Source organism: Rattus norvegicus, chromosome 19, assembly GCF_036323735.1.
Source record: "Rattus norvegicus strain BN/NHsdMcwi chromosome 19, GRCr8, whole genome shotgun sequence".
Classification (NCBI taxonomy): domain Eukaryota; kingdom Metazoa; phylum Chordata; class Mammalia; order Rodentia; family Muridae; genus Rattus; species Rattus norvegicus.
Window position 1 is genome coordinate 49,718,898 of NC_086037.1, and position 22,935 is coordinate 49,741,832.

At 39.5% G+C, this 22,935-nt stretch overlaps 1 pseudogene; it reads left to right on the forward strand.

Moving 5' to 3' along the window:
- The first annotated feature begins 18,166 nt into the window (after positions 1-18,166).
- Myl6b-ps1 (myosin light chain 6B, pseudogene 1) lies at positions 18,167-18,783 on the forward strand (annotated as a pseudogene).
- Positions 18,784-22,935: the final 4,152 nt, after the last annotated feature.

Below are 22,935 nucleotides of genomic sequence, written 5' to 3' on the forward strand. Positions count from 1 at the left end.
CAATGGAATATTACTCAGCTATCAAAAACAATGACTTTATGAAATTCGTAGGCAAATGTTTGGAACTGGAAAATATCATCCTGCGTGAGCTAACCCAATCACAGAAAGACATACATGGTATGCACTCATTGATAAGTGGCTATTAGCCCAAATGCTTGAATTACCCTAAATGCCTAGAACAAATGAAACTCAAGACGGATGATCAAAATGTGAATGCTTCACTCCTTCTTTAAAAGGGGAACAAGAATACCCTTGACAGGGAAGAGAGAGGCAAAAATTAAAACAGAGACTGAAGGAACACCCATTCAGAGCCTGCCCCACATGTGGCCTATATATATATATATATATATACAGCCACCCAATTAGACAAGATGGATGAAGCAAAGAAGTGCAGACCGACAGGAGCCGGATGTAGATCGCTCCTGAGAGACACAGCCAGAATACAGCAAACACAGAGGCGAATGCCAGCAGCAAACCACTGAACTGAGAATAGGACCCCCATTGAAGGAATCAGAGAAAGAACTGGAAGAGCTTGAAGGGGCTCGAGACCCCATATGTACAACAATGCCAAGCAACCAGAGCTTCCAGGGACTAAGCCACTACCTAAAGACTATACATGGACTGACCCTGGACTCTGACCTCATAGGTAGCAATGAATAGCCTAGTAAGAGCACCAGTGGAAGGGGAAGCCCTGGGTCCTGCTAAGACTGAACCCCCAGTGAACTAGATTGTTGTGGAGAGGGCGACAATGGGGGGAGGGTTGGGAGGGGAACACCCATAAGGAAGGGGAGGGAGGAGGGGGATGTTTGCCCGGAAACCGGGAAAGGGAATAACACTCGAAATGTATATAAGAAATACTCAAGTTACTAAAAAAAATTTAGAAATAAAAAAAAATGGATTCTTCTTCTTAATCTTTATCTCCAGAACCTACGTTTTATTTTACCTATCTGAAGTAGATAGTCACAAAAAATAAAGAGCAAATTAGAATTATAAACTAAAAGAAATAGCAAAAGGAAGAAAGGAACAAAGAAGGAAGGAAGGAAAGGAAGAAGGAAGGAAGGAAGGGAGGGAGAAAGGGAGAAAGAAAGAAAGAAAGAAAGAAAGAAAGAAAGAAAGAAGGAAGGAAGGAAAGAAAGAAAGAAAGAAAGAAAGAAAGAAAGAAAGAGAAAGAAAGGAAGGAAGGATCAAAGGAAGGAAGGAAGGAAGGAAGGAAGGAAGGAAGGAAGGAAGGAAGGGAGAACTGGCCTTGAGGTCATGAGAGCAGAAGAGCTGTCCTTCACCAGCTACAGCACTCAGGAGGGCTGGACTACACCTTGCCTGGGCAGCACAGGTGAGCTAACCCTGATAGCACAGGTATATGTGAGGGGCTCCAATAGCATGAGAGCTGGAGAACTAGCCATGTCCCTTACAGGCTGAGCACTGGGTAAGCTAACTAGAGTAGTGCTGGAGAGCTCGCCCTGGTTGTAAGAGTACAGGAGAGTTGGTGGGCTGACTAGCTCAGCTATTACCCAAGCCCAGATCCAGAGCTTTGAGTTGGCCCACCCGAGCATCTACTCCAACTTCTGGAACTTGTTAAGAGACCAGTTCTGCAGATCCAAAACTGCAGGATCTACATAAGGCAGGGCAACAACAGGATATCTGAGAGGAACCCTATATAACAGAGGCCAGAGGTCAGTGACTCATTGTCATGAACATTTGCAAGTAAAGATGTGTGAACAAAAGTGTATACTTTGTGACACACTACAGCTTCCATAATGAGATTTTTTTTTAGGTTTTTTGAGGGGAGGGGTGGGTGTTGCAAAGGCAGAGGGCTGATGAGATGTGGATGATGGGGAAAGATAGGGAGATGAGTGAGATTGGGGTACATGATGTGAAATTCACAAAGAATCAACAAGTTTTTTAAAGGTATGCCACAATGTGTCTTTGAAATCCATTATAAACCATTTTGCATACTAATCCAACTGCTTTTCTAATTTTCATGATGTCTGGTTCTTACGGCCTCTTTACCTGGTGCATTAACTGTACCAGTATCTCTGATGAAAAGACGGTTAGGTTTCAGTTTGCTTGGGAAAATTATAATGCTGTAGCACTTGGTCTCTTACACACACACACACACACACACACACACACACACACACACACACACACACTTCTCATTTACACATTACCAGGCTGCTCACTTCCCATACCAGCTGCTCTTCCCACCTGTTCCACAAAAACATAATGTAAAGGCTCCATCTGATGCACAGGAATCTCTGAGATTTATTCTTGACTGAGACAGAGGGTGTTGAAAGGGCCCAGAGACTAGGTAGCAAGCAGATGTTATTTCAGTTCAGTCATGAAAACAGCAACACTTGGGAATCTCTCAAAAGTCAGAGAAATAAGGATCTAGAACAGAAGGACAGAATCCTAAAACCCCTGCTGAGAACAAAAAACATTTAGTTATGAAGACTTGAATGTCTTCTGAAAAAGTCACCAATCTCCCATTAAGAATTCTTCCCTTAATTTCTGTCTTGGGTTCCAAATAGTAGTTGAGGTTTTATAAGATCATTTTAGGTATATTTCTCATATATAAATTGATTTGAGAATTTAGACATACTGAGTTTCTTGAAGGTTACAATGTGAATTTATTTTTTTCCTGGAGCTTGAGAAATGTCTCATCAGTAAAGAATACAGGATGTTCTTGCAGAAGACCCAGATTCTATTCCCATCACCCATATAATGTGTCACAACCATTTTTAACTCCAATTCCAGGGGACTTGAAACCCTCTCCTGGCCTCCACAGTTACCAAGCGCACGCACACAGTGCACAGACATGCATGCCAGCAAAACATATAAAGCAAAAACTAAAGAATAGAAATTTAATTTTTTCTGTAAAAACATCTGTGTTACTCACAATAAAGTAGATTTGTGAAGCCTTAACAATTAGAATATGGAATTAAAATACACATCAAAGCATTCTGGACGACAGTGTTTAGTTTCCATATGATTGTCGCTCCCTGCATTTCCAATGTTGCAATCACTGTCACTTTCAGGAGTCATGCCTGTGAAACAAAAACCACTGCCCCATTGGCTCCAAGGGATATTACCATCTTCTGTACTTCTCTGAACCAAATGACACTCCAGGAAACAGAAAAGGGACACAGTGTTGGAGGCCACCTGTTCATCACACCACCACTGGCTGTCATGGATGCCTCTTCTACAAGTGACTCCTTTAGGCCAAGAAGCATTGGTCACAGAGTGAAAAGGTCGCATCTCTGAGGCCCATGCATTCAGCAGGAAGAATGGAGTCTATGAAATGATCTCTGCCTCTTGGTTAATGTTGGCAAAGTCCTCACTATCCTTGGTTCAAATGTTCATGACCTTTGCCCAACATTATTTCCTTCTGGATAGAAAGCCACATCTTGTCCCAGTAAGATAACATTCTAGTAAAGAGAGCCAATTCCTTACTTTTAACTGAACTTTAACTTCTCCATAATGATAAAGAAACCTTTTTTGCCCCTTACACGTGGACCTGAAGCAGGGTGAACAGGGGTGGGTGGGGGTGGGGAGGGATGTTGCAGCTATCACTACATGCAGGTAACCTTTACTGTGGTACATAGCTACTATTGTGTAACAAAGGAGGCTAGCTCTGTGCCATCCTATGGAAGATGGGTAAGGAAGTAACATGTTTCCAGGGCATGAGTGTGCAATTTCGGGTCTAATGTTGTACTTATCACTGCTTTCCCATAGTTTAACATCTCGGCTTCAGTGAACGCCAGTTCTAGTCTCTGCTCACAACTTCTTGCTTTCAGGTTATTTAACCTACCCTGAATCTCAGTCTCCTTATATCATGATAATAATAGGACCTTAAGGACATCAATCGTGTATGGTGCCCAGAAACAAAGGGCTATCCCAGAGTAAGCACAGGACTCACAGACAAGAATTTGAAAAGCAACCGACCCCTTGTTTGTGTGTCAAGTTCACAAGGGGTTGATTGTACTGGCTGATTTTGTGTGTCAACTTGACACAGATGGAGTTAACAAAGAGAAAGGAGCCTCCCTTGAGAAAATGCCTCTATGAGATCCAGCTGTAAGGCATTTTAACAACTATTGATCAACGTAGAAGGGTCCATTGTGGATGGTGCCATCCCTGGGCTGATAGTCCTGGGTTCTATAAGAAAACCTGAGCAAGCCCAGGGAAGCAAGCCAGCAAGCCGAGTCCCTCCATGGCTTCTGCATCAGCTCCTGCCTCCTAGTTCCTGGCCTGTGTGAGTTCCTATCCTGACTTCCTTCCTGTTGAACAATGTGAATATGGGACCAGACCTCCCAACTAAGCAAAGCTAGAGCCCTGCCCTAAGCAGATTCCTGAGAAGGGCTTGACCTTTTCAAAGAACTTGTCCCCGGAAGACTGTTGCCTCTTTGTCTAAGGAGGATATCTTGCAGTTTAATGATTCACCTTATATCCTTGGGCACTTCCCAGTACTCCCCCCACCCCCACCCTAAGCTTCAGTTCCTGCTTCAGAGCTTTAAATGCTGTACATTCCTCTCAATAAACAGACCTTGACAAGGACACTGCTTGGTCTTGCTCCTCTTTCTCGCCCTTTCTCCCGCAGGTATGGGTCCCCCTTGACCCCCACAAATAACTGGGTCCCTGCTGGCGGGGGGCATGGAAGTATAAGCTGAGTTAACCCTTTCCTCCCCAACTTGCTTCTTGGTCATGATGCTTTGTGCAGGAATAGAAACCCTAAGACAAAAATTAACTGTTTTCAAGTGCTCACTTGGTATGAGGCCTAGAATTTAGCATATCATATGTTTGTTTTCTCTCAGCTCGTCTTTGTAATTTGCATAGAAAAAAAACATTTGTTTCCTCATCCTAACATGTGGAAAGTAAGACCGGAAAAGGGAAGTAACTTTCTCAAGGTAAAGGCTAAAGCCACAGTCCTATGTGCAACGTCTCCATGGACTCACAGTAGTTTGTTTGTACATGAGCCTAGCTTTTCTCTAGGAGCCATGATCAACCTCAGAAACCAGAGTTCTTTTACTTCCAAACTTTGTTTCCTTTACTTCTGCCTCTTTGGTCCTCTATTAGCCCTCCCCTACCTGTTTGTCTCCCTATCTGGCCCCCCATCTAACAAATCTTTTCTGAATATTCACCAACCAATTCAGGATTTTCTCCTCCAAGGCCTGAAAGCCTACTTTATAAGGGTGATGCCCAAAATTCCTACTGCCAGTAAATCACTCTTAAAAACGTTCAAAGTCATTGTTTTTATCTTCCCCCTTTATCACCGGGATGTAGACAGACTCTCGGACTCAACGGTCAAAAGGAAATCATTTTTAGCTTTGCCATGATGTATTTACTGTTCCAGAATCTTATTACTTTTGTATTGGTACAATTTTATTTGGATTCTAATATGACTTTGGGGAACTGTGGAACCTGTAACGCATATTTATGCTACTGCAAAATAATTGAAAAAGCTACAAAGGGGTCAGAAAGAATGAAACATCAAAAGGTGGCTGGAGTTTTACCATGAACACTCTATCTGCATCTTGGAGGGAATTGGTCCAGAACCTATTTTCTAAAGCATATAGATAAAAACTGAAAAACCAAAATATAATTTCAGCCGAGAATAAAACTGCGAGAAGTGTTCCTTTACATTTTTTCTGTCCTAGGCAGATGACATGTGAGTTTAAGAGAACAATGCTTTCCAAGATCAAGGGCATCTCCTTAAAGCAACTTTAGATTTTCACTCCACTACAAAACATAAAGGCATAATTTATCTTTTTGAGAACTATTTTTTAATTTTAATTTCATCAAATATATTATTTTATACCTTTTTCTTACTATTCTGTCTAATTAATATTCCCTAAAGCTTTCTGTTGTTGGTTAGTTGATTAATTTTTTGGGGGGTATATGTTTTTATTTTTTAGACAGGGTTTTACTATGTAGCTCTAACTCTCTTGGAGCCCCCATGTAGACCAGGCTGGTCTTGAACTAATGAACTCACAGAGATCCACCTGCTTCTGACTCTGCCTTCCAAGTGTAGGGTTCTAAGGCATGCACTACCACACCCAGCCTTACTCTGCAAAGTTTTATAGAAAAGGTTTATGGATTTTAATGTTTCGTGTTAAACTTAAACCTTTAATAAAACAGTTGTATACAGAATATGTGTTAACATGATGAAGCCTCTACCTCCCAGTTCTGATGCACTGCTCTCCAACATAATGAGTAAGGGTAAACCCAGAGAGCAAATAAGTCAAGAAAGAAGAACCCAAACATGCCAAATACCACTATGTTCCTGGATGACCAAGAAATACTGAGTAGAGAATTTCTCATAGAAGCTGAAGAGATTGCTCAGGAGTTTAAAGCAAACTCCTTGTGGAAGATCCAGGTTCAGTTCCCGGCACCCACATAGTGACTCACAGACATCTTTAACTCCAGTTACAGAGAATCTGACTCCCTCTTCTGACCTGCAGTGACACCAGGCTCAGGCATAGTGCACAGATATACATGCAAGCAAGCATGAATAATCATAAAATAAAATAAATATTAAAAAATAATTTTTTCAAAAAAGCATTTGTGAACAAGTAAAAGTTAAAGTGAGAGAGCTAAATAATGAACTATGATAGATGGTTCTTATCTATAAAAAGAGTAAGTGAGCAAACTAATAAGGACCCAGAAACGGATAGTTCTTATCTATAAAAAGAGTAAGTGAGCAAAATAATGAGAACCCTGAAATGAATGGTTCTTATCTATAAAAAGAGTAAGTAGGAAATGCATCCACTTTTTACCACAGAAACATTGCCAAATGCACGAGATCTGATAAGAAATATTTTAATTATTTAAGACCTGAAATTTTGAAAGAGAGAATACTTAAACAACTAGAAAGGCATCATATTCTTTAAAAGGAGTACTATGTTTCATGACAATAACATGTATATAAACTTAATATACTATTAAAATATTCAAATAATTTTGAAGTACTCGAGTCATTTCTAAAGTTCACATAAGAAAGACAATGCACAAAAATAATGAGAAAAATTCTGCAAAAGATGATGGAAAAGGAAAGATAGCCTAAAAGCAAACCTAATATATATATATGTAATATACATATGTGTATGTAATATATGTAATATATATGTAATAGTAATTAAAAATGAGATATTGAAGGACATATACAGTAACTGATCAGATTAGAAATGTCAAAATAAAGTTTGAACACATGCAAGAATTTGTTGTAAAGTAATATATCCCTTAAAATGGCAACCAACAAGACTAAATACATATAAGAAATACAAATTTAAATTTATCCTCTATCATAAAATCTATATGAATGCTATCAAGGCAGAAAAATAGAACTGAAAAGTATTTAAAGAACATGTAAAATTTATTCTTGAAATAGTGTATGAAAAACCATTTTTTAAAAGTATAAACCAAAAGTAATTTTTTAAAGGCTGAAAGGTCCAACTTCTAAAAATCAGAAGCATTCAATGTCAGGCTCTACCCATACCCTAAAACAATAAAATAAAATGAAAGATATATTTGTTGGGAAAAGAGATGAAATTGCCGGTTTTCGTACGTAACAAGAGTATCTAAACACAAAAGTTGAAGTAACAGAAAACACTAATCTCCACAATTAAAAAACAATTATAGAAAATTGCCTGATACAAAGTTAACATGCAAAAACTATTCATTTTCTTATTTATGGGCCATGAACAAGTGGATCAAAACTTAGTAGCAAACTGCTAAGTGCTAGTGTTGGAAATAAAACTAAAGAGGTGAAAATTCAGCCATTTGTAGTATACCATCCTGCAGGAAAAGACACCAGCAGGGAGAAAAAGGAAAAAATGGCTGGCACGTTGATCTGACAAAAGACAATGGTTTTTAAGGTCCTGGGAAATTCCTGTCCTTTTCTCCTATAAACCAGCAGTACTTGCTGACTTCCCAGATTACCTCTCACTGGTTTAGGACACACAGTTTTATCTGGTGATTTGGGGGTTAGGACTGCCCCCTTTTCCTAATGGTGGGCCCAGCCACTTGGCACACTCTCTGTAACATTTCATCTATCTGATTTCTGAAACAAGCAAGCAGGCACCAGCCACCAGCTAGGTAGAATGGGGCAGAGCATACCTGAAAATGGATCATATCAATCTATTTATCACAATTAGAATACACTTTTTAAAAAAAAAAAAAAAACAGTTAACTAAGCAAAATATATCTAAATTATTCAAGGGAAAAACAATAAAACTCTCATTTCAAAAATGAAAAGAAAAATTCTCCACATTCGTGGATTGAAAGAATCAGTATCAGGGCTGGAGAGATGGCTCAGCAGTGAAGGGCACTGGCTTCCCTGCCAGAGGACCAGGGTTCAATTCCCAGCACCCAAATAATGGCTCGACACTGTGTGTAACTCCAGTTCCAGGGCTTCTGACCCCTCCCACAGACATACATGCAGGCAAAACACCAATCAGTGCTTATAACATTTAAATAAATAAATAAATAAATAAATAAATAAATAAATAAATAAATAAATAAATAAATATTTTTAAAAGACTCAGTATTGACAAGAAGACATACATGCAGGCAAAACACCAATCAGTGCTTATAACATTTAAATAAATAAATAAATAAATAAATAAATAAATAAATAAATAAATAAAATTTTTAAAAGACTCAGTATTGACAAGATGGAGTTAAAACAACCCCAGTTATCTTCACAACAACGTATTGTGTAGATATTAGCAAGATAACTGTGAAAATCAGACAGGGGAATGTAAATAGAAGCAAAGAACAATAAAGTTAGAGGGGAGTTAAATAAAGGCAGAATGAAGCAAAACAGGTAAAAAAAAAAAACAAATACAGTCAGATGGACTTAGGAGACAAAGGCAGAGAGAATCCTGGCTCCAGACCAGCCTATATTCTTTTGGAAAGAGCATCCAATATCCAAAAGAAAAATAAACAAACAATCCTAAATGAACAGAACAGGAGAAAGCTGCTTCATAAAACTGCCACTAGATATTAAATCAGAGAAGTGGGGGCCTAAGAGAAAACCAAATACTAGTATTCTGCTAAAAGAATGTAGCAATAAAGCAGTTTCCACTGACATCCTGCTATAGTTACGGATCAGTGCCTTGCTCAGCCATCATCAGAGAAGCTTCCTCCTGTAGGAGAAAGGAGTGGATACAGACACCCACAGTCAGACATTGTGCAGAGAATGAGAAGACTTAGTCATAAATAGGAGGTCTCTATTAAATCCCTCCTCTCAGGGATCGGGGAACATTGCAGAAGATGAGCAAGAAGATTCTAAGAGCCAGAGGCGATGGAAGACAGACCACATGAACTTGCAGAGACTGTAGCAGCATGCACGGGCCCTGCCAGAGTCGGCATTACATTGAGTCCCATCACTGAGAGGAGAAATAGACACAAACCTTCATCCCTGAACCAGAGCTATGTCCAACTGATAACTACTCACAAAGAAAAATTTGATTTTCTCCAACAGGGTCTTTCTGGGTATATCAACTATTCTTAAGAGGCCTGTTAATAGACAGCCAACACAAAAAGAATTTGACGGTATCTTTAGAGGCTCTATGTTTCATACTGTTTAGTCTGGGCACTTTTTAACTTATATTTTCTTTTGTTTTTCTTTTTTAAAACTTACAGGTCCTTTGCATTGATAGTTTCAGGTTTGCTGTTTTATGGGATTCTCCTATGTGTGAGCGTATGTCTCGATGTCTATATTTGTTTCTGGTCCTTTTTCTTTGACCCTTTTTCAACTGTTTGCTTTGTCCTATTCCAGTCTATTTGTTTTGTTTTTACCCTTATTTTATTGTCATTCTTTAAATGCCTGTTTAATTTCTAGTGAGAGACAGAAAAGGGATAGATTCAGACGGTAAGGAAGTGGGAAAGTCTGAGAGGAGTTGGGGGAAGGGAAACCACAATCAGAATATGATCTATGTAAAAAATAGAAAAACAACAAATTTTTAATCAAAACTGCTTACAAACTCTAGCCCTCAAATTCCTTAGGAAAAAAAAAGAAATATTTGTTGATCAAACAAAATTTCAGAGAATTCTGAATTCTCTTTTTCCTTAAAAAGAAAAATGAATAAACTACTGAACCACTATGCTCAATTCATCAACAATTTAACATTAAAATAATCTGAGAGAAATGTCCTACAGTCTTCAAAAGTGCCCACGGTGCAGACTAGACTTGACCACAGTGGTACTTCACACTCAATACTGCTATTATATTTGTAAGATGCAGATAATAAAAACTGTTGAAAATGTGGAGAATCTGGGGCTCTTAGACATTGTTGGTGGAGAGGCTACTGTGGAAATTTTCGAGTTTCTGAAAAACATGAAAACCAAAACTATCATTGCATTCAGGAACTCTGCCTCTGGAAATAATTGCTGCAAACTAAAAGCCAAGACTCAAATATGTGGATATCACCACCCACAGAGCATCCTTCAAGAAGTGGCAAATTTCTTGATATTTTCCACCACCTCTGGCTCTTACAAAACTGAAAATGCCCATCAACAAATAGCTTAGTAAAAAGTAAAAATATTTTATTCAGTTTTTAAAAGGAAAGGAATCCAGATACATGCTACCACCTGTATAAGAGTGGAGTCAGCCAGCTGCATGCATATGTAGCAGAGGATGGCCTTGTTGGGCACCAATGAGAGGAGAAGCCCTTGGTCCTGCCAAGGCTAGACCCTCCAGTGTAGGTCAATGTCAGGGCAGGGAGGCAGGAAGAGGGGGTGGTTGTGGAGGGGGAACACCCTTATAGAAGAAGGGGGAGAAGAATGGGATAGAGGGCTTATGGACGGGAAACCAGAGAAGGGAATAACATTTGAAATGTAAATAAAAATATCCAATAAAAATTTTTTAAAAAGAAAATAAAATACTATCAACTCCACATGGAAAAAAAAAAGAGTGGAGTCAGATCCAAAAGGACAAGTATTTAATGTTATCTAGCAGATGTGAATTCAGAGACAGTTGATGCTGGGATAAGACAGAAGAGACATAGACTCCTGCATGTAAGATGCAGAAAAGCTACTGCAGATGGTGAAGGCTCTAGAGCTAGTTAGCAGTGATGGCTTACAACACTGCAAACACACCTAAGGCTAGTGAGTTTTTAAGTGAACACAGTCAAATGGCAAGACCCGCACCATGTCTGTTTTACTATCAAATGACACCTGAACTAAAGAACATTAACAAAGTAAGCTGATTTTCTGGTATTCCCCTCTTGTCCACTTACTATATATACCTTCAGATGAAGTTCAGAAAACCTATACCTATTTTGTTAAACAGTTTGGACTGGATTCATGCTTATGTCTTTTTGAGTGTTGCATAAAAACAAAACGTCACTTTGACTGTGCTAGAATACAGTTTCTTTCAGGGGTGTTTCAGGAGCATTGCATACCTTCTCAATCTTGGAATAGCCTCTTTTACTCTTATTTCCCTTCATATTAAAGTCTAGGATGATGAAAACACCACATGAGAACCCAGTCAATCCTCAGAAGACATGAGAGATTAGCAATTACAACATCCCTTACCTTACTCTTGTCAGAATTTTAAGAAGTGTAGCTCAGCAAGTAAGGTGACAGTATTTAATTTTCTAGTGTTATTCTTGTCCAAATGTCCACAATTAATTTCATTTAGTCATAAGCTGGATTCACTCTATAAATAAACACTACATATCTCTGGTTTTTACAGGTAAATTATGCTTATTTGTGACTGGATATATATACAAACTAATGAAGAGATGGAGAGATATTTGACTAGAGCTAATATATGAAAATATTAATTTCAGGGTCTAGGTAGCAGATTTATAAGTGTTTAAAATTCTTTAAACTTTTTTGTGTAAAAGTGTTTATAAGAAATTGTTCACAGAAAAGGAGGAAGTCCACTGTTTTACATAGGGTTTTCACTGCTGTGAAGAGGCACTAGGACCATGGCAATTCTCGTAAAAGAAAGCATTTGACTGGAGGCTGTTCAGAGGTTCAGTTCACTGTCATCATGGAAGGAACCATAGTGGCATGCAGGTAGACATTGTACTGGAGAAGAAGGTGAGAGGTGTAAATATTGTAAAAGTAACTTTTATTTTCATGGCATAGTTGTTATCTCTAGGGCTTACTGCCTCCATCTAGTAACCTAGGCCTAGTCCTGGAAGTGTCTAGCCTCCATACAATCTAATCTAATCCTAGAATGTTTTCAGCCTCTGAGATTTACTGAAGAATAAACTCACCCTTTCTAGTTCTTTCTGAGCTCTGGGTGCTGGTTCTGTTCAGCTGTTCTGGCTCAAAATCCTCTCCAATCTGAGTGATTCAATCTGGCTTCTCTCTCAGCTTCTGACTAAATTGCTCTGCTTGACCTCAAACCAATCTGTTCTAATCTTTGGTCCTTGTCATTCTTTAACTCATTCTGTCTTCACCTATGTCTACTTTGTTCTCCCTTCAACCTATCTCTATAAAACTGTCCTGGTAAAAAAAACTACCTCTGAACTCCACCAACTGAACTGCCACAAACTCAACTCCACTGCATTGCCTCTCCAATGCCTCCCAGCTAACTGACTGAACTGAACTCCCCAAACTGCACTGACTAAACTCAACTGACTCCACTCAGTGAACTGCCCTCCAATTAGACATCACTTTCAAACATGACTTTTCCTTCTACAAACTAACCTTACCTACACTGCTTGAGATTAAAGGTGTGTACTAAAAGTCTGTATTCCAACCAGAGTAGTCATGTTGCTAGATTAAAATTCCTCTACACCATCTGGAACAGCAGGCAGCAGGAAGAGACAGTGAACCACTGAGTCTGGCTTGAGCTTTTGCAATCCCAGGCCCCACCAGTAACATATTTCCTCCAACTAGGCTACAGCTATTCCAGCAAGGCCATATCTCCTAATAGTGCTACTCTCTATGAGTGGCTATTTTCATTGAAATCATCACATTCCACTCCCTGGCCCTGATAAGCTGGTAGCCATGTCATAGACCAAAACTGCATTCAGTCCAACTTCAAAAGGCTCCATAGTCTAGCACAGTCTCAATAATGTTTAAAAATCTAGTCTCTTCTGAAACTCATACAATCTCTTAACTGCAATCCCCTTTCAAATTAATATCAAAAAGCAGATAGCAGATCACATACTTCCAATATGCAATGGCACAGGATTATATATTTCCATTCCATAAGGGAGGAAATATTGGACCAAATCAAAACTTAAAAACAGCTGAGCAAAGTTCAAACTCTGCATCCCCCTGTCTATTGTCAAATAGGTCTCCAGATCTCTAGCTCCTTCCAGCTTTGTGGATTGCAACATACTTCCTTTTTCTTGGGCTGATTCCCCTCTTTGTCAACAGTTTTCCTAAGCAGGTATCTCACAGCTCTGGTATCTCCAAAATTTTGGCGTCTCCAAGGCAATCCAGACTTTACCATCAGAGTTTCACACAATGGCCTCTCTAGGCCTCTATGTAGGGACATCCCTGACACATGCCTGGCCTCAGCAGGTTTTCATTACTCACAGGAGATAGCATAACCCCTTCCTTCTGTCCCTGACTCTAAAGCCAGAACTACATGGACAAAGCTGCAAAGTTCTGCTGCTTGGTGCAGCTGGAAGATGGCCCCTTCGTCCAATTACATCTTCACCAGCTTTCTGTTTCTGGTGGTTTCCTTCATTGCCCAAGCTTCACTATACTGGAACTTGCTCTGTAGAGACTGGCTTTGAACTCTGAAATCTACCTACATTTGCCTCCCAAGTGCTGTGATTATGTGTGCCACTATGCCTAGCCCTAAATTTTTTTTTGTTCATTTTCACAAGTTGGAAGCTTAGCCGGGTGGGGTCTTTCACTGAGGTCTCAACTCCCTTTATTCCACATTGCACCAGGTTTTCCCTTCTATATTTATACTTCCTGGTGCTCATTCCCACCCCATCTGGACATTTTGTATCTTTCCTTACTCATTACAGGTCTACACAAGACTGAACATCAATAGCCACAAAACACAGTCAAGGATAGGTTGTTTGGAAATGTAGTCTACCAAAGTTGGTAATCTATAACTCTTCGATTTAGCCTCAGGCATATTTTTTTATGCAAGGACAGAAGCAGACACATTCTTCACCAAAATATAACAAGAAGGATCTATAGGTCACATATTAATGTTATTTTCCTCTGGAACTTCTTAGCCAAGCCCCCACAGTTCAAATCACCTCCATTAAGGCCCGTGTAAAATAAAGTATCCAATTGCTTCTTTAGTTCAAAGCCTCAAAGTGTTCCATATTCCTCCAAACAAAAGCATGGTCCAGCCTAGCACACCAATACTCCATTCCTGGTACCAACTCCTGTCTTTGTTAGGGTTTCTATTTCTGTGAAGAGACATTTTGACAAAGGCAAGTCTTATAAAGAAAACATTTAATTGGGGGCTGGCTTACAGTTCAAAGGTTCAGTCCGTCGTTAATATGGCAGGAAGCAGTGGTGTGCAGACATGGTACTGGAGAAGTAGCCAAGACTGTTACATCCAGATCCAAAGGCATCAGGAAAAGACACTGAGCCACTAGGCCTGGCTTGAACTTCTGAAACCTCGAAGCCACTTCCCAGTAACATACTTTTTCCAATGAACCAATGGGAGGCATCTGTTGCTGTAAAAATATAAAAATAAAAAATATGATTGTCTTTTACCCCGCTAGGTCCTGCACCATGGTGCCCCAAGATATCTGCTACATATCTTGGCAGAAACACATCCCCACTCCTCAGCGGCCCAGTGTCTCTTGCTGCCACACACTTTCTTATACTCAAACCCTCACATAAAAGAACACACAACACAATAATCTTAAACCCAACTGATAAGATATAATTGCCCACTTAAACATACAAAGCCCGGTACCATCCATCCCTTAGGAACCTTGATAACAACCTGTAAATACACAGAGCAGAATCTTAACATCACGTGCCATGGCTTCTCCCCTCTCTCCCTCCTGTCTCTCCATTCTCTCTGTCTCCTCCTCTTCCTTCAAACTTCTCTCCCACCCATCCTTCCTTCTCCTCCAATGACAAGCCTCCTTCTATCCTGTACCTACCCCTCACCTGTACTTTACAAATTCAATGGAGAGATGGTTCTGGTGAAGTCACCTTTGTCCTGAGTACTGGCTAGGCAACTGTCCTTGGGGCAGTGGAATTAGCATCAAAATACAGATAGTTTCAGGGCAAACCACAACAGGCATTTTCATTCAAACCACCACATCCAACATGATTTACTTTAAAGCAATGTGTATGGGTTTCAATTTTCTGAAGTTAAGCTAAGACCCACACAAATGACAAAATTAATGATCAAAATTATTATTTTATTAGAGACAATCATCTCTGGCTTAAAAGAAACCCTATTCTAAAAGGAGAGATTCCAGATATTCATCAATAAATGTTTTTCAATCATTGTGCTAGACTGAAAAGTTGAATGTAGGAGACAGGTTCTCTCTCACATAAAGGTTACAATTTATGACTAACATTCAACATTTTACAAATGTACCACATATTTAATTTATGAAAGTCAAACACCTGCCTCTATCAAAGAAAGGCAACAGTTTAAAAAATGGCAATCCAACCAAATAAATTGGACTGACAAAAAACATAAATGTGAGACTAATCAATTTAAGATATTTGTCCTGACATACACAACTCATATTTCAAGGAAGAAAACTGAGTAACCAATAGTCCAGGGTTATGTGCAGTCATTAATTTTTGATCTATTTTATTGGGTTATTTCTCTACCTCCCTTCCAACCCTTACTCCACCCTAATCCCTTCCAGCCCCCAACACTAGGTAAGAGAGAAAGAATATTAGAGGGAAAGGGGAGTATAGACCTCTTTAGGCTGCTGACTAGGGATGCGGAGTGCAATCTTCATTTTAAGAATATCTCCGGGGTTGGGGATTTAGCTCAGTGGTAGAGCGCTTGCCTAGGAAGTGCAAGGCCCTGGGTTTGGTCCCCAGCTCTGAAAAAAAGAACCAAAAAAAAAAAAAAGAATATCGCCAACTTATTCTCATCAAACCACAATAACAACAGGAAGAGCAGCGGCCACCATAGGCCCTCTCCAGAGTCCCCAGAATTAAACTATGTGTGACTGGCAAAAATCATGCCCCTGTTAGTAAAAGAGGCAAATCATAGTCACCTATTGTAGGAAGCAGTCTTTTATCCTGCTCCTGGGATTAAAACAAAAAAAATTGAACATATTCACATGACATAAGTGGGTTTGTTAAGAAACCAAAACTCTTTCTACAGTTATGAGAAGCATATTTTAAAGTATAGAGAATATTTATTATTGATGGGCATTATTGCTCTGTCCTTGCCACTACACCTACTGAGCGTCTACCTTCTAAAACACTTTGTGAAAGCTAGTCTTAGGTCATTAATTAATTTACCTCATATTCCATGTCAAAATAACAAAGCTATTTGTACTCATAATACATTACACCAGAAACATAGCCAAGCATAAAAATACAAAAATAGTTAAAACCTTTACTTAATGTAGGTATATATTATTTTTGTAAAATCATTCCTTAAAACTCATGAGCAAAAAACAATCCCAATGCAAAAGTAAAGTGATATATAAATAATAGTATATATTAAAAGTGAACATATTTTAAATGTATAAGCAGAATACTAAAAAGTATATAGAAAAGGTCTTTCTGTGAACACTTTTAGAGTTTTTATATAACGAGCATGTTTTTAATATAAAATATGATATATAACATTACTTAATGAATACTAATCACATCTAAAATTTCCATTTTGTTTTGTTCTTTGTGGAAAGTCACCATGCTGCCTGAGTTTGACTCATGGTAGCCCTCATTCACCCTCACCCTTCAGAGCACTGGTGTTACAGGTATGGATCCACTACGACCAGTATAAAGTATAATTTTTCATAGCTGCAAAACACTCTGTATAGATGTACAAGTCACCACAGTGGTGTTTGTTAGATATTTAAAATATTTGCATTTTATATACACATTTTAATACTCAGCTCAATAAACACTTATCAGAATTTCTATCCTAAAATAAGTTAGCAAGCAAAAGGCTGTGAATAATGTTAAAGTGCTCAACACACAGAGACAACCAATTTACACACCCACAGCAGTACAGAAAATGAGCATATTTTCAACAAGACAGGAATTTGAATTCTTTTTAAAAGCCTTAATTTCAAGAAGTAAATAAGTAAAGCATAAGTTGAACTTCAATTTGCAGTGAAGATTTAAATTGCAAATCTTTGGTTTACCTGTTCAACTGTGGCCACTTGGGTGTGAGGTTTTTAGAACCAGCTTCCCAGGCAAACAACCTGAGACCAAGGCTCTGGGAGCCAAATAACACCCATGCAAAGCTAATGTACTGCTTCCTGAATTGTTTTTAATGTTATCCTTGAGCTTGTAGAGAGTTTGGTGAAGCCATGGAATACACACTGAGGCAGAACTGATATATGCAAGAAGCATATTCTTTGAGTTTATCTGCATAATGTATTCCTAGTGTCCCAACAGCACAGTTTTCAGAGTTCAGTTATACTTGCAGTTAGTGCAAGCAAGCATTTTACATCCACAAGTGAGTAATGCTCACAACCCTAGAGAGCCATAGGAACTTTCTTTAAGTGCAGAAAAAGGGTAAACCTGTCTTAGATGCACAAGCAACCAAGGAACCCACCATTGAGTCCTTTCTTCCTGTGTTACTTCCCAATATTAGCTAACCACTATCATGAAAATGGCATAAAGGAAAAATGTCAAAGCCTGCTCCTTTTAACGTAACTGTAGCCATTTTGTATTCAGTCTCCATTTTATTCATAAGGTCAAATTAAGTTCATGTTCTCAGACTCCACTTCCCAGAAGTAATTATCTACAGCTGACACTGAAAAACTCCCCCCAAATAGTACTCGTATAGTTGTAATACTCATGCTCTGTAATACTCCACACTCTGAAACTCCCCTGTTTACCACCTGTTCACCTCTTCACTTAGGACCAATCACCTTAAAGGTTAGCTGATAATACTTTTTCTAGTTAGCAAAAAATGAAGTACTGCCTCCACCCTTACCTTCTGCATTTCTGAACCTGCTTTTTCCAATAAAAAGCCTGCCCTACTCCCACCTGCCCCTTCCTCGGACTCGGAAAGAGATGGGTGCCCCTATCAGCATACTGTTTTTTTTGGCCACCTGACATCATGCCTCCCAAGAGGGAAGCTCCTGTGAAGAAAACAGCAGGGCCCTCCATCTCGAAGCCTGCTGCTAGGTCTACAGTAGGGACCCCTTTAGCCAAGATCAAGGCTGAGGCAGCTATACCCCCCAGATCCCTGCAAAAAAGCCAGGAGCGCCCAATGGATCTCTCCAAAGTGGTGATCAAGTTTATCAAGGACCAGCTGGAGGAGATCAGAGAGACCTTTGAGCTGTTTGACTGAGTAGAAGACAAAAAGATCCTGTACGGCCAATATGGCCACCTGATGAGGGCCCTGGGCCAGAACCCTAACAACACTTAAGTGCTCAAGGTCCTATGGAACCCCGAAGTCCCCACGTGTAGACTTTGAGACGTTCCTGCCCATGCTGCAGGCAGTGGCCAAGAACTGTGACCAAGGCACATATGAGGACTACCTAGAGGGGCTTCGTGTATTTGACAAAGAGGGCAACAGCAAAGTCATGGGAGCAGAGCTCAGACATGTTCTTCAGAAAGATGATGACTGAGGAAGAAGTAGAGACTGTTCTGGCAGGTCACAAGGACAGCAATGTCGGCATCAACTATGAGGCCTTCCTGAAGCACATTCTCCAACCCCTAGTATCATCTTGAGAGGCAAGGGTCCTCGATCAACCAGACAGAAGCACAGGCAGTGCGTTTCTGTCCAAAGGGCTGGACAACTCCGCCCCCACCCCAGAACACCCCTTTCCCCCAACCCTACAGTATCAGAAATTTGCCTCACCCCCTAAGTGGCCAGAAGCATGTTCCTGCCACTAAGAGGCACTTACAATTTTGAAATAAAAACATGGTAACCGCTTTGGAAAAAGAAAAAAGAAAGAAAAAAGCTTGCCCTAAGAACAAACTGGCATCACAGCTTGGTTTCCAAGTCCTCTGTGATCTTGACTGATCAGTTTTGGGGTGTATGTTCAATAAACTTCTTGATGAAGTGAGATCGGTGTTTGTATGGTTTATGTGTTGAATCCTGAACCCCCCCCAAAAAAGAGAAAGAAAAACCCTGCTAGAATCATATCTGGACTGAGAGAGTTGACCAGCCAAATGTGAGTAAATTAAAGCAATGAGCAGATGTGTCAGGGTTTCCATCACTGTGAACAGTCACTATGATCAAGGCAATTCCCATAAAGGACAACAGTTAATTGGGTCTGGCTTACTGATTCGGAGGTTCAGTCTTATCATAAAACCCAACAAAATATAACTAAGAAACAAAAGATAAAAGGTAAAAAAAAATCTTGAAAGAAGCCATCACCTTCAAAGGTTAAAGAAGCAACAGCACAATGAAGAAATATATGAAACCTTGAAGAAGACAAGTGAAAATGCTTTTAAAACCTTAGCTATTTTACTGTAACATTCAGGGGTTCAAAATAAACCAAGGATGGAAACATTCTCATTTCTCTGATGTTACTGAAAGAAACACTGCATTCAAAAACTTGGGAGATGATGGCTACATTTACTACATTGACTGTGGGAGGGCTTTGTGAGCTTAACACTTGAATTCACTGTGTTAATCTCACTTTATAAAACTGGATCAACAGAAAGTGTGGAATACAATAACTGTGCTTCAGAGCAGAGTTTAGGGAGCCAGACAAAGCTTGGTGGCATAGTTTAGCACTAGTGAGGCCCTGGGTTCAAAACTGAAGCACCAGAAAAATGTATAATCTTAAAGATAAATGTCATGAATGCTTCCCAGGTTCTAAAGTGATCATGACCTAGAATGTGAAACACTGTGGAAAAGGGGACCAGTTTTACTCTGCATGGGAGAATGGAAATGGGTGGCAAGTGGTTGATAATGAGTTTGATTTAGACAAGCTGAGCCTCAGGATTAAGATAAAAATGAAAAGATTGTTACCATTGCTTATACATGCAAATACTGAAGGCTATATCTAAGGCTAGAGATGATGTCAATATACAGATTATATTTGTTGTTTAAAGTGGTATAAATAATATACCTCTGTGGGTTTTTGTGGTGGTGGTGGTTTGGTTTTGTGTTTGTTTGCTTATTTGTTTTGTTTGTCCTAATTTGTGCTGAAGATCAGAAAGTTAGTACCAATCTGTCCCCCTACTAGACATTTAGTAGATGAAGACCTCATTATTCATGTCTCTGATTATTCCAGCCCACTGGGCTGCAAAAGTCATAATGGAAATAGTTACTGAAGGATCCAGGGATGTAGCTCAGTGTATAGCACTATGCATGGGTGAGATCTCCTCAGCTTAGGCTCCAGCACTTTTGGTGGGGTTGGGGAGGATGATAATGGTTACTGATGAATCAATTTTATAAAATTAGTAATGGCCCAAAGTTTCTGTGTGTTCAAAATCATCTAGTATCTCTGCCCACTTTCTCAGTCTTTCTGAGAATATATATATATATATGCTAATAACAAGGCAAATGTGAGCAAATTAAATTCATAATTCTAACGAAGAATACTATAAGACTTTCTGATGTTTAGAAAGGGGATGTCTAAGAACCATTTAAGCCAGTAGTTCTCAACCTCCAGGAGTTGAGCAACACTTTTACAGGGGTCTCCAAAGACCATCGGTTCCTGAAACCATGTTTCCCAATGGTCTTAGGAACTGGGACACCACTCTGCTATCCATCTACATGTGAATGTGCCCACATGCAAATATACCCACATATGAGTTCCTGATGTGATGATATCATCATTGTGTCAACCCCATCATATGCATCCTGAACAAATCCTGGTGTATATGACAGAGTTGGTACCATAATGTAGACCAGTCACACATGTATAGAAAGCGGCAACTGTGTTAAAAGCAGCAGTGTTGGAGGTAAAATGATGCTTCATGAATTATAATTACTGGGTAAACATAAAATCATGTTCTGCAAAATCCTCAACTACTGATATATATATACATATATAATGAGAACTTAATCTGGATACCAATTGGTCTTTTTACAGTCAGCTGTGGTTGATGTGACTACTGCTCTCTTGTGACAGTAACAGGTGATATTGAATAAGAAAACAGAAAATAGTAAGTCAGAAAACGTTAATGAACTGAATTGACTAAGTCATGTGTCATCTTTTGTATTATTAAAGCTATTGTTCTATATTATTTTCATTAGAAAACCATCCCATGACAGTGGATGGTGTAGAGAAGAATATTAAGTAAAAATAATATAGTGACTTTTTTTTACAGTTTCATTTCACCTCAGTAAATACAGCATAAAGTGAGAAACTGCAATGTTTCTTGTCATAAAGTTCTATCAGCAGAATCTATGAAGCCAAACAAACTAAAACACCATTTTGGTAGCAAACATCTGAGCTTTGCCAAGAAGGATACCGACTACTTTAGAAGCAAAGCCAATAGATTCAAAAACTCCAGACTTGACATTGGTCACAAGAACCACAAACAAACACAGCAGCCATTAAACCTTCATATTTGGTAGCACTCGATCACCAGAGCTATGAAACCTCACAGTGTTGCTGGAGATTTACTGTTGCCAGCAGCCAAAGGAGTTATGATTAAAGCTGATTTGTTATGCAGTTGAATATAGCCTCCTTATTGTTAGACACTGTCCACAGAAGAATAGATGACATATCTGTTGATACTCTTAATCAGGTTCAAATTTTATTATTCAGCTCCATGAGTATACAGGTGTGAACTGTTCACAGTTACTGGTTTACATAATGTATGTTAATGATGGTGACTTAAAGTTTCTTCCCTGAAATCCTCCTGAGATGGCAATTACTGCACCTGATATATTTGGCACACTTAGTTCATTCCTGAAAGATCCTAAGATCTCTTAGGGAAAGGTTGGTGGTGTTTGCAGAGGCAGTGCTCCAGCTATGCTGGATTTCAGAGTTTGGTACTGAATGAGTCACCAAAAGTCACCGGAACTTACTGTAAGATTTGTCAGCAAATGTTAACGATGAAGATGCTGCAATAAGAGTTACAAGAAGTGAAAAGTGTCATAAGTTCTGTACATTTTGTAAAGGTGGATACTTGAAGTAGTTTTTACATCTGTGCAACAAGTCAGACAGCAAACAAAGCTGTGCTACTTCACATTGAAGTGAGACAGTGGTCAACAGGAAATGTTTCAAAACATGTTTTTGAACTCATAGTGAACTATTTGGGTTTTGGCGTTTTTTGTTTGCTTTGGGTTTTTTTGTTTTGGGGGGCATTTTTCTTTTATTGGATATTTTTTATTTATATTCGAAATGTTGTTCCCTTTCCCAGTTTCCCCTCCAGAAACCTGCTATGCCATTCCTGTTCCCCTTGCTTCTATGAGGGTGCTTCCCCACCCAACCTCCCAGTCCCTACCACGTCACTGCCATGACATTCCCCTAAGCTGGAGGTTCCAGTCTTGGCAGGACCAAGGGCCTCTCCTCCCATTGACGCCTGACAAGGCCATCCTCTGCTACATATGCAGCTGGATCATAGGTCCATCCATGTGTACTCTTAGATGGTGGTTTAGTCCCTGGGAGCACCGGGGTGTCTAGTTAGGTGATATTATTGTTCTTCTTAAGGTGTTGCAAACCCCTTAAGCTCCTTCAGTCCTTTCTCTAACTCCTCCATTGGGGACTCGATTCTCAGTCCAAGAGTTGGCTGTGAGCATATGCATGTGTCTTTATCAGACTCTGGTAGAACTTCTCAGGAGACAGCTATATCAGGCTCCTGTCAGCATGCACTTCTTCTACACAATATTGTCTGGGTTTGGTGACTGTATATGGGATACATCTCCATGTGGGACAGATTCTGGAAGGCCTTTTAGTCTCCGCCTCACACTTT